The sequence below is a fragment of the Spermophilus citellus genome, assembly GCF_964194105.1.
Source record: "Spermophilus citellus genome assembly, chromosome: 5".
Taxonomy (NCBI): domain Eukaryota; kingdom Metazoa; phylum Chordata; class Mammalia; order Rodentia; family Sciuridae; genus Spermophilus; species Spermophilus citellus.
The window spans coordinates 81,440,132-81,449,900 of NC_138186.1; the positions used below are offsets into that span (position 1 = coordinate 81,440,132).

Consider the following 9,769-nt stretch of genomic DNA (forward strand, 5'->3'; position numbering starts at 1 on the left):
GTTTCCTATCTATAGTATCTTTTCCCCAAAGGAGATCTGGGCATAGCACATTTCAGAGCTTTCTGTAAGTCTTTTAATGAAAAAAACCTATGTGGTCTTGATGTCAGTGTGGAAATGAGAAACCACTGAAGTGTTAATACTGTCAGAAATGGACGTTGGCTGTGTTTACAGCTGCTTGTGATAGAGCATAATGGATGTAATTTAGTCCTTCTAGATTAGATATTCTCTAAAAATGCAGAGTTTTTCCTGGTAGCAATAATGACTTTCTGTGAAGTTTATGTGTAAATTAAATGGACCCTCAGAGCATCTTAAACTCCCGTTTGTAGGCATGAACAGTTGAGACTAGGAACTCTTCAACCAGCTGTTTAAGAATATGAAACAATTGGCAGGGGGTAGTTTATTTTACTTTAAATTAAATGCTTTATGGATTTAGCACAATCTGAGAGTGTTGTCAGATTTTTTTAAATCCATATATCATCTGCACTATAAGAAGAAAAAAATGAAAAGAATAACCTGGAAGAAAAACAATTAATTTTGCAATTGCAATACTGTTAAGCTCCTGAAAATTTTAGTGATTGTTCTTTATTTTTAATTTGTCCAATAAATATGCAGATGTGATCCTTCTTTGGCTATGTTCTATTTCATCCGCTGATGGAAAAAAATAGCATGTAAGCTTCATTATTCTTAGAACTCATAAATAACAGATGGATATTTAGAATAGTTAAGCCTTATAAACAGAAAAAAAATCTAAAATGAATAATAAAATATGGTTTTGGGGTCTGGAGCTGTAGCTCATTGGTGGAGTACTTGCCTCACACATGTGTGAGGCACTGAGTTCTATACTCAGCACCACATAAAAATAAATAAATAAAGATATTATGTCCATCTACAACTAAAACAATATTTAAAAAATACTGCTTTTGAATAAATTCAGTTTAATAGGTTAAAAGCTAAATTTGTACCTTTAAATACAAAGTATAAGCCAGTACACTGGTGCAATTATAAATTATAAGTCCCATTTCCTATTTACCTAGCTATTTCTTTGTTTACACTAATCATTATACATTAGCAAGACGAGATTGGACACAAATTGACAAGTTAATTGCCCATACCATTAGAATTCCCATTTTTCTGTAGTGTGAATGAATTTCAAATTAAAACTACTAATTTGTGTTTTTTTTAAAGGTCACATTGTTACACAGGAACTTGAGAGTGAAGAGAACAGAAATAACTCTCAAACTGAGTGAAGAAGGTGCTTTTCATAGTTTCCATTTTGTAGAAACTTTTATAAGCATCATTTATTTTAGAAACATAGAAGCTATAATGTCATGGAATAGGGAACTAGAATAGAAATAAATTGAAAGAATCATGGATTGATGTTATGAAAATCTCACCAATGGAAAATAAGTTAAAATCAGGCTGAAATATCCTAAAACACCTTGAATCTGCTATTAGCAAACTGAGTCAGATCCATTTTGTTCCTCCACAAAGGAACAAAACAGAAAGTAATTTTGGAATGTTTCTTTGCTGCTATATACTTAAAGAGTCTTGACTTTATAGTTAAAATTCTAATCTTTCTTGTTCCCCACGTAAGTATCTTCTCCACATGTTGAATACTTGTCTGTCATAAGATTTTCCTAGGATGAGTTTGTCACACCCAGTCAAGCCACAGCAGCCAGATCTAAGCAAGAGTGGAAAAAATCAAGCCCAGTTCAAAATAGTTTTCAGTATCCATATGAAAGAATATAGTCCACAGATGATAAAAATTATGCCAATTAAACAAATTGACAAAATGAAGAAGATTAAAATAGGCACTATTATTAAGTATAAAAATCCAGTAAAAATCAACATATATGTATAATTACTATTTATAGCTTATACCTTTTAAACTAGAAATACTGGGAAATAGGACAGCCAGAGATACCAGAATGCTAGTTAAAGGGTCAAGGGCTCTATCTACCTTAATTCCCCTACAATCAGGTGAGCTTGGAGAAATGGAAGCCCAGGTTTTGTTGATGCTGTAGGTGATATTATTTTTTAAAGTATTTCATCGCTTGAGGTGAGACCAATGAGGACATTTTCAAACCATACTGACAATTGAGAACCGTGAAGGGATCTGAGATTTTACCTTAACTGCAATCTAACATGACAGGCAACCATTGCTTCATAGGATGCTGGTAGGAGACGTAAGATTCCTGGGTTAGAGACAAAAGGAAAGATTTTTGTTTTTGTTTTTATTCATAGTAAACCAGAGTATAATTACCTATAGTCTGAGCTCAATTCCTACAGAGGAAGGATTCCTATGAGGAAGGTCAAATGGTACCTCCATAGGTAATGGGGCATGTTGCAGAAGAGTTTAGGAAACCCAAATGTTTTATAATGGGTGGTAAACCTTTCAGACTTTGCTGTGGAGGGAGATATATTTATTGTACTATAGAATAAGCAAATTTGACTTTGTTTCATACAAAGACACTATCTTCTAAAGCTTCACTATAAGACATGATTGAAAATATAATCTGAACAAAGACAGTCAATACGCCTTCTCATAAGTATGTGAAAATGTAAGACCCATGGAAAATTGTTTCCCAGTATTGACTTGGCAGTGAAATTCCACAGTAAGATATATAGCTCATGGTTCTTTTCTCCAAACGAGGCTTAGGACAACACAGCACTATCTTCCTCAGAAACCCCACATTCACCATCACAGTCCCGAATTGCCCCATTCTTTTTTTTTTCTTTCTTTGCTGCCAGTGTCTTCTCCATATCAAGTCTAATTCTTCTCTTCAGTCTTTTTTTTTTTTTTTTTGCTGTGGTTCCTGAACTACCCCTTTCCATCCTCGTATCGTTGATTTACCCTGACTTATGCTTGTAGTTCACACCCTCTGGAAAGGTGCTGTCACAGGTAAGTTACCAGTAGCAACTTTCTTACCTGGGACTCCAGCACTGACCTGATAAGAATCCCCCTCCTTGCAGAGAGCACATACTGGCTACGAAACTGATAATTTCCAGGGCTGGGTAGAACAACCTGTATGGGTAATCATTATAGACAACTGGGATTGAGTTTGGCTTGTTCTGGCTTTTTTGTTTTCTTAAATGAGTTTTATAGGGAAGGAGAAGACTCATCCTGTGCATATGCAATTTTAGTTTATGCTGTTTAGAATGGTCTTTTAGTCTGTAAGCCCAATATGTTACCATAGAAACAAGTCTCCATCTGAAATACATCCAATCAATTCTGAATTTATCATTCAGAGCACCTTCATAAATTGGAATAAATCCAACAGGTACCCAGAATGTCAGCATTTGGGCAACAAGCTGCATTTTTTTTCTTTTATTTAATATTTTAAAGTTAAGAAATGAAGAATGATGATTCCAACTTAGATATATATATATATATAGAGAGAGAGAGAGAGAGAGAGAGATTCAAAGGAAGAATATTCTTTCTTGTTTATCTTGTTCTTGAAACAACATTAAAATAGATCAACATATACCATTTCACAAAAACAAGGTTATTTTTCAATCGCTAGACAATAGTGAGACTGCAATGAGGGAAAATGGTTCATTTAAGCAGCATTATTCTCCTTAACAGAGAAACCTGTAAATTTATTTATTGGAAGAATTCCAATTTTTAGGTTGAATTTTTAATTCTCTTCTACTTCTTGTCTCCTTGAAAATATTTTAACCACTTAACATAACCAAATGTAAATTATTAGGAATTATGTAACCCATGCAAAGGGAGTCACAGATCCAAAACAAGGAAAATCCTCAGAATTTAGGGATAAGATAAAAATTTTCTCTCCCTCAGAATTTAAATAAATAAAAAGAATAAAAATAAAATTAATGAGAGAGCCATCAGCAAAACAAATCTAATCCAAACAATGATTAGGCTATGTGTTGCCAATAAAATGTGTTTCCCAAATTTCTTCATGGAATTAACATATTTCACTAAAATTTCATTGGGAAATATTAGTATAAAATCTTTGGAGCAGTGTTATTCAATAGAACTTTCTGTGGTTGAGAGTGGGGCGGGGAGGAGAAAGAGAAAGAAAAGAACTTTTTGTGGTGATTGGAATGCCCTATAATCTGTTGTTCAGTCTTGTAGCTACTGGCCACAAATGGCTATTGAACACTTGAATGTGGCTAGTGACTGAAGTACCAAACCTTCAAAAAGTGTTAATTTAAAAAGTGTTAATGTTATAGCAATTGTTATTGTCATATTCTACTTGCACAATCTTCTAGCCATGAGGTCAAATCACCTAACCTCCCAGAACTAATTTTACCTACTAAAGCTATTACATGAGGTACTAATATTAAATAAAATAATGTTAAGTTGCTTAGCACATGGCCATCACATGAAAGCATTCCATGCATGTTAAATGTTATTAAATTTTTATTGGGGGGGGGAGGGGGAGGTGGGTGGGGAGGGGGTTGGGGTTGTGGCTCAGTGGTAGAACACTCACCTAGCACATGGGAGGTGCTGGATTCAATCCTCAGCATCACATAAAAATAAATAAATAAAATAAAAACATTGTTTCCAAGTATAAAAACTAAAAAATATTTTTAAAAAATTATTATAAAGCAATATTTTAACATGAGAAATTTGTGTAACTTACAGAAAATTTGGGGGAAAACAAGGTAGAATTGTCACAGTTTATACCAGATGAACCAATAATATTGAGTCAAATCAAATTTTTTCATCAGCAAAATTCAAGACTTTAAACAGATTTCATCAGAATTCATAAAATACACAGTATTCACCCAAACATAGTCAGTCCGCCAATTTTTCCCTCAGTTGCAAAAAACAAAAACCTTTCCAAATATGTATTTACCTTATCTTAGTACGGCATTAGTCATTGCTTATTTTTAATACCTGATAGTACAGAAAAGTTAGGTAGAACAAATATATCACTGAAGGAAATGTAATTTCCAATTATTTCAAGATATTCAGAGTATATCAATGGCATATCCAACTCCAAAAACAAGATATTTGTAGCCAGAATTTTATTTTAGACATTTCAAAAGATTTCTTAATATGATATTCAAATAAACTAGTTAAGTCCCATATACATATTTAATATATAAACATTTATACATAAATGGGGGATGGGGAAAGAGAAAGCAAACTAAATGATAAAAATCTAGAATCTAAGAGTTTGGAGAAATGTTTTACATGTAGAAAAAAGTTTCTGTAAATTTACAAAAATTCCTAAAGTCTGAAAAGTGGATTGAATGATGTTGGTTGTGGCTTAAAAGGGTTTGACTTTATAAATGGACCTGGTGTGCTCTTCTCATCATTTTTCTGGCATCTCAACAGGAGACAAGGAAAGTTCTTGTTTTTCCAGCAATGTCTGCTTGGTAAAGTCTAAGTAGGTCAGAGCAAAAAGTAAAAAGCTTTTCTTTCAGTGAAAAATTTAAAACTCAGAACCTCCTTTATATTTAAAACTGCTTTCACTGTACAGTTGCTAAAAGCAAACAAGGAGTAAGCCCCTTGCTCCCAGATGTCTGCTCACAGATCCCAAAGAGAAAACAAACCAGTGTCCAAAGTACAAACTTCCTGGAATATTTTGTATTAAATTTCCAATGAGATATCAAAGACATGGTGAAATATAATTATGCTCCCCCATGGCTATCCAACCAGCAGCTTCCCTTTAAGGAACAGTGAACTGTAATTAACAGACCACCTATAGCATAGACGATAAATCTGGCTGTGTGTTATTTTCAAGTACAGAGAGAGTTAAGAGTAGGGCATTCAGAAGAAGGAGAAGGAGTAAAAAAGGAGAAAGAGAAAAAGGAAGGAGGAGGAGAAGAAAAGAAATGATATGAGAGTTGGAATTAGATTTAGAGACAGCAGGAAGATGAACTGGGTATGATTTTCAAAAGCCCTCACAAATTGGATTATAGTGTCTGAAACTTGTCAAGAGTGCAGAGATTAAATCTGTGCTATTCCTTTTGCAAGGGATAATGTTTCCATTGAGCTGAACTTTCAACTAAGGCTAGTATCTGATGATAAAAGTTTTGATAGTAACATTTGAACACTTTTTAATGCTAACATATATAATCCTGATGGTAACTGGGGTCTCCCGGCTCCTTAAATTCCAAATAAAATTGCCCCAGTTTATGCAAGTTCTAAGCCCATTCTAGGACACACATATACACAGACTTAAAAGGGGAAACATGCTAAGAAATCAACCAGAAAGCTACCTACCACAAGCTTTATTTCACCACCACAAACAAAATGAAGAGAAAAGAAACTTGACTGTGGTCTAAGGCCAATGTCTTGATAATTGGATTTTAAAGTTTTTAAATTTAAGATTTGGCTTCCCGGTTAAATATGTTGTGTGAACCTCTAAATATTGGCTTGTTTTAAATTCTAAACTACTTTTATTTCCCCCTGTGGTAGAAATTTGGAAAGGATCCCATTTATAAAGCAAGCTTGCTTTATAAAAAAGCAGGTGGTGGGTCCGGGTTGGGGGGAGTATTAACACACTAAACTCAGTATCATACTTAAAAGAGCCTTGTAACCTTGATTTAAGGGCTAAAATAAATATGGTGTCTCATCACATTTCTGTACTTGTGGGCTAACACCCACAAGATTCTTTGATTAATTTTCTAGTACAAGCAGTTTAAATAGCATATTGGCAATACAATTTAAATTGCACAGATGGAAATGACAGTGTCCTTAAATATATTCCTGCACAATCTTTCAGAATTCAGAAGGCTCTTATTTAAGTATCATAGCCTATCTTAATATGATTTACATGTTGATATCTGTCACTGCTATCAAGCTTCCAGTTTAGAGAAGGTGACTTGTGTATAATTCTACTGCAAGAAATTTTTCTAGTCAGACACAATGGCACATGCCTATAATATACCAGCAACTCTGGAGGTTGAGATAGGAGGATCACAAGTTTGAGGCCAACCCCACCAACTTTGCAAGGCTCTAAAAAACTCAATGGGAACTTATATAAAAATAAAAAGGGCTGGGATGTAGTTCAGTGGTTAAGCAACCCTGTTTTCAATCTCCACTACCAAAAAAATAAATAAAACAAAATAAAGAAAAGAAAATTTTCTATATGATCACCATACTAAAACCTATTGCAAGTTGAAAATGTCATGATTTAAAAATTCATTTAATATACCTAACACACCAAATATTATATACCTCAGCAACACAAGGCACTGTGAAGCAAAGTGTCAGTTATTTATCCTTGTGTGTAGCATGGCTAACCAGGAGCCATGGCTCCTGCTAGTATCAATGAGAGTATTATACTGCATATCTGTAGCCCAGGAAAAAAAATCAAAATTCAAAGTACAGGTTCTGTTGAATGTATATCTCTTTTTGCATTATTGTAAAGTCAAAAAAAATTGTAAAGTTGAGGTGGAACTTTCCAGAAACTCCATGAGAAGTGCAGGAACATTGGCTACCTGAGCTACACATAGTTATGCACTCTTTCCTATTTCCCCACACCAGCCCTAGCCCACTCACCAGCTGTTGAAAATGGTGAAAGAAACCAGTTACTCTTATGTTTGGGAGGGTCAAACCCAACACCACTCAGCAAAAACTGAAAAAAAAAAGCTTATAGAAAACAGGCTTTGAAGTACCACCCTGGTAAGAATCCAAATGAAAGAGAAAAGTTTAAACAGCTTTCTCAAGCTTATGGAGTTCTCTCTGATGTCAAGAAAAGGGAATTATACGACAAAGGAGGAGAACATGCAATTAAGAGGTGAGACAGGTAGTGGCTTGGGCCCCCCATGGACATCTTTACTGTTTTTTGGAGGAGGAGGAAGGACGCAGAGAGAAAGGAGAGGTAAACATGTTGTATATCAGCTCTTAGTAACCTTTGAAGATTTATATAATAGTGCAACAAGAAAACTGGAAAAGAATGTGATTTGTGATGAATGTGAAGGTTTACATGGTAAGAAAGGATCAGTAGAGTGCTGTCCTAATGGCTGGAATGCAAGTAAGAATTCATCAGATAGGACCTGGAATGGTTCAGCAAATTCAGTCTGTGTTCATGGAGCAACAGGGCCATGGGAAAGGGATCAGTCCTAAAGATAGGTGAAAAGCTGCAAAGGAAGGAAGATAGTAGAGATAAGAAAATTCTAGAATTTCATGTTGATAAAGGCATGAAAAATAGACAGAAGATAACATTCCATGGTGAAGGGACCAAGAGCTAGGACTGGAGCCAGGAGATATTATCGTTGTCTTAGATCTGAAGGACCAGGCTGTTTTTATTCCATGAAATGTAAAAACATGTATACAGACATACAACTGATTGAAGCATTATGTGGCTTTTAAAGGCCCGTATTCACTCTTGATAACCAAACCACAGTTATCACCCCTCATCCAGGTCAGATTGTCAAGCAGGGAGATATAAAATGTGTGCCAAATGAAGGTAGGCTAATTTGTCATAGATCACATGAAAAGGGTCACCTAATTATCAGGTTTGAGGTAAACTTTCCTGAAAAAAAATGCTTTCTTTCTCCTGATAAACTTTCTTTGATGAAAAAATTTCTACCTGAGAGGAAGGAAGTAGAAGAGATTGAAGAAATGGATCAGGTATAACTAGTGGACTTTTTTTTTTATGATAATTCTATTCTTTTATTTTTATATATGACAGTGGAATGCATTACAATTCTTATTACACATATAGAGCACAATTTTGTATGTCTCTGGTTGTATACAAAGTATATTCACACCAATTTGTGTCTTCATACATGTACTTTAGATAGCTAAACTGTGGAACCAACTTATATGCCCTTCAATAGACGAACGGATAAAAAACATTGTGGCATATATACACAATGGAATATTACTCAGCAATAAAAGAGAATAAAATCACGGCATTTGCAGGTAAATGGATGGAGTTCAAGAAGGTACTTCTTTTTTTTTTTTAATTTTTTTTTATTGATTATTTATCGCATTACATAGTTCATGATATATCATCTTTCATACATTAGACTCAAATTGTGCTTTGAACTCCCATTTTCACCCCAAATACAGATTGCAGAATCACATCTGTTACATATTCACATTTTTACATAATGCCATATTAGTGACTGTTGTATTCTGCTACCTTTCCTATCCCCTACTATCCCCCTAACTAGTGGACTTTGACCAAATAAGGACAGACAGTGCCACTATAATGGACAAGCATATGAGGTTGATGAATGTCATCCTAGAGGCAGTGTTCAGCATCAAACCTCTTAATGCAGGTCAGTGAATAACACTTGCTGCAAGCATTTTATATGCAGTAATGAATGAATGAAGGACTATAATCATAAATATCTCACCACTTGCTATTGTTTTTGTTTTAATATTCAATTACAGTAGTGTTTTAAACCTTAAATGAAGAACAAACACAAATATAAAAGCTCAAAAAATAATAAATCAAACCATTGTTAAGTTGTGGTCTGTCTGTACAAAATACATTTATGTCTTCCCAAGGTCTTTGTGTTACTCAGCATTTTGTTGCTGTGACAAAAATACTGAGATGAACAACTTAAAAGGAGGAAATGTTTCTTTTTGGCTCATAATTTCAGAAGTTTCTATCAATGGTCACTTCTGTTTCCTTTTGGGTTTATCGTGTGAGTCCATAATGTTAGAGAAAAGCTATTCACCTCACGATGCCCAAAAAGCAAAAAGAGAAAGAGAACAAGAAGAATTGAAGACAAAATATACCCTTTCAAGTGTACACCCCCAATGATCTACTTCTTCCAACTAGGCTCCACCTTCTAAAGTTTCCACCACCTCTCCATAACCCAGTAAGCT

At 34.5% G+C, this 9,769-nt stretch overlaps 1 pseudogene across 1 annotated transcript; it reads left to right on the top strand.

Annotated features, from left to right (window-relative positions):
* The first annotated feature begins 7,495 nt into the window (after positions 1-7,495).
* On the top strand, positions 7,496-9,208 carry LOC308650225 (dnaJ homolog subfamily A member 1-like; annotated as a pseudogene). The gene is made up of 2 exons: positions 7,496-8,566; positions 9,106-9,208. The product of its transcript is annotated as a dnaJ homolog subfamily A member 1-like (transcript).
* Positions 9,209-9,769: the final 561 nt, after the last annotated feature.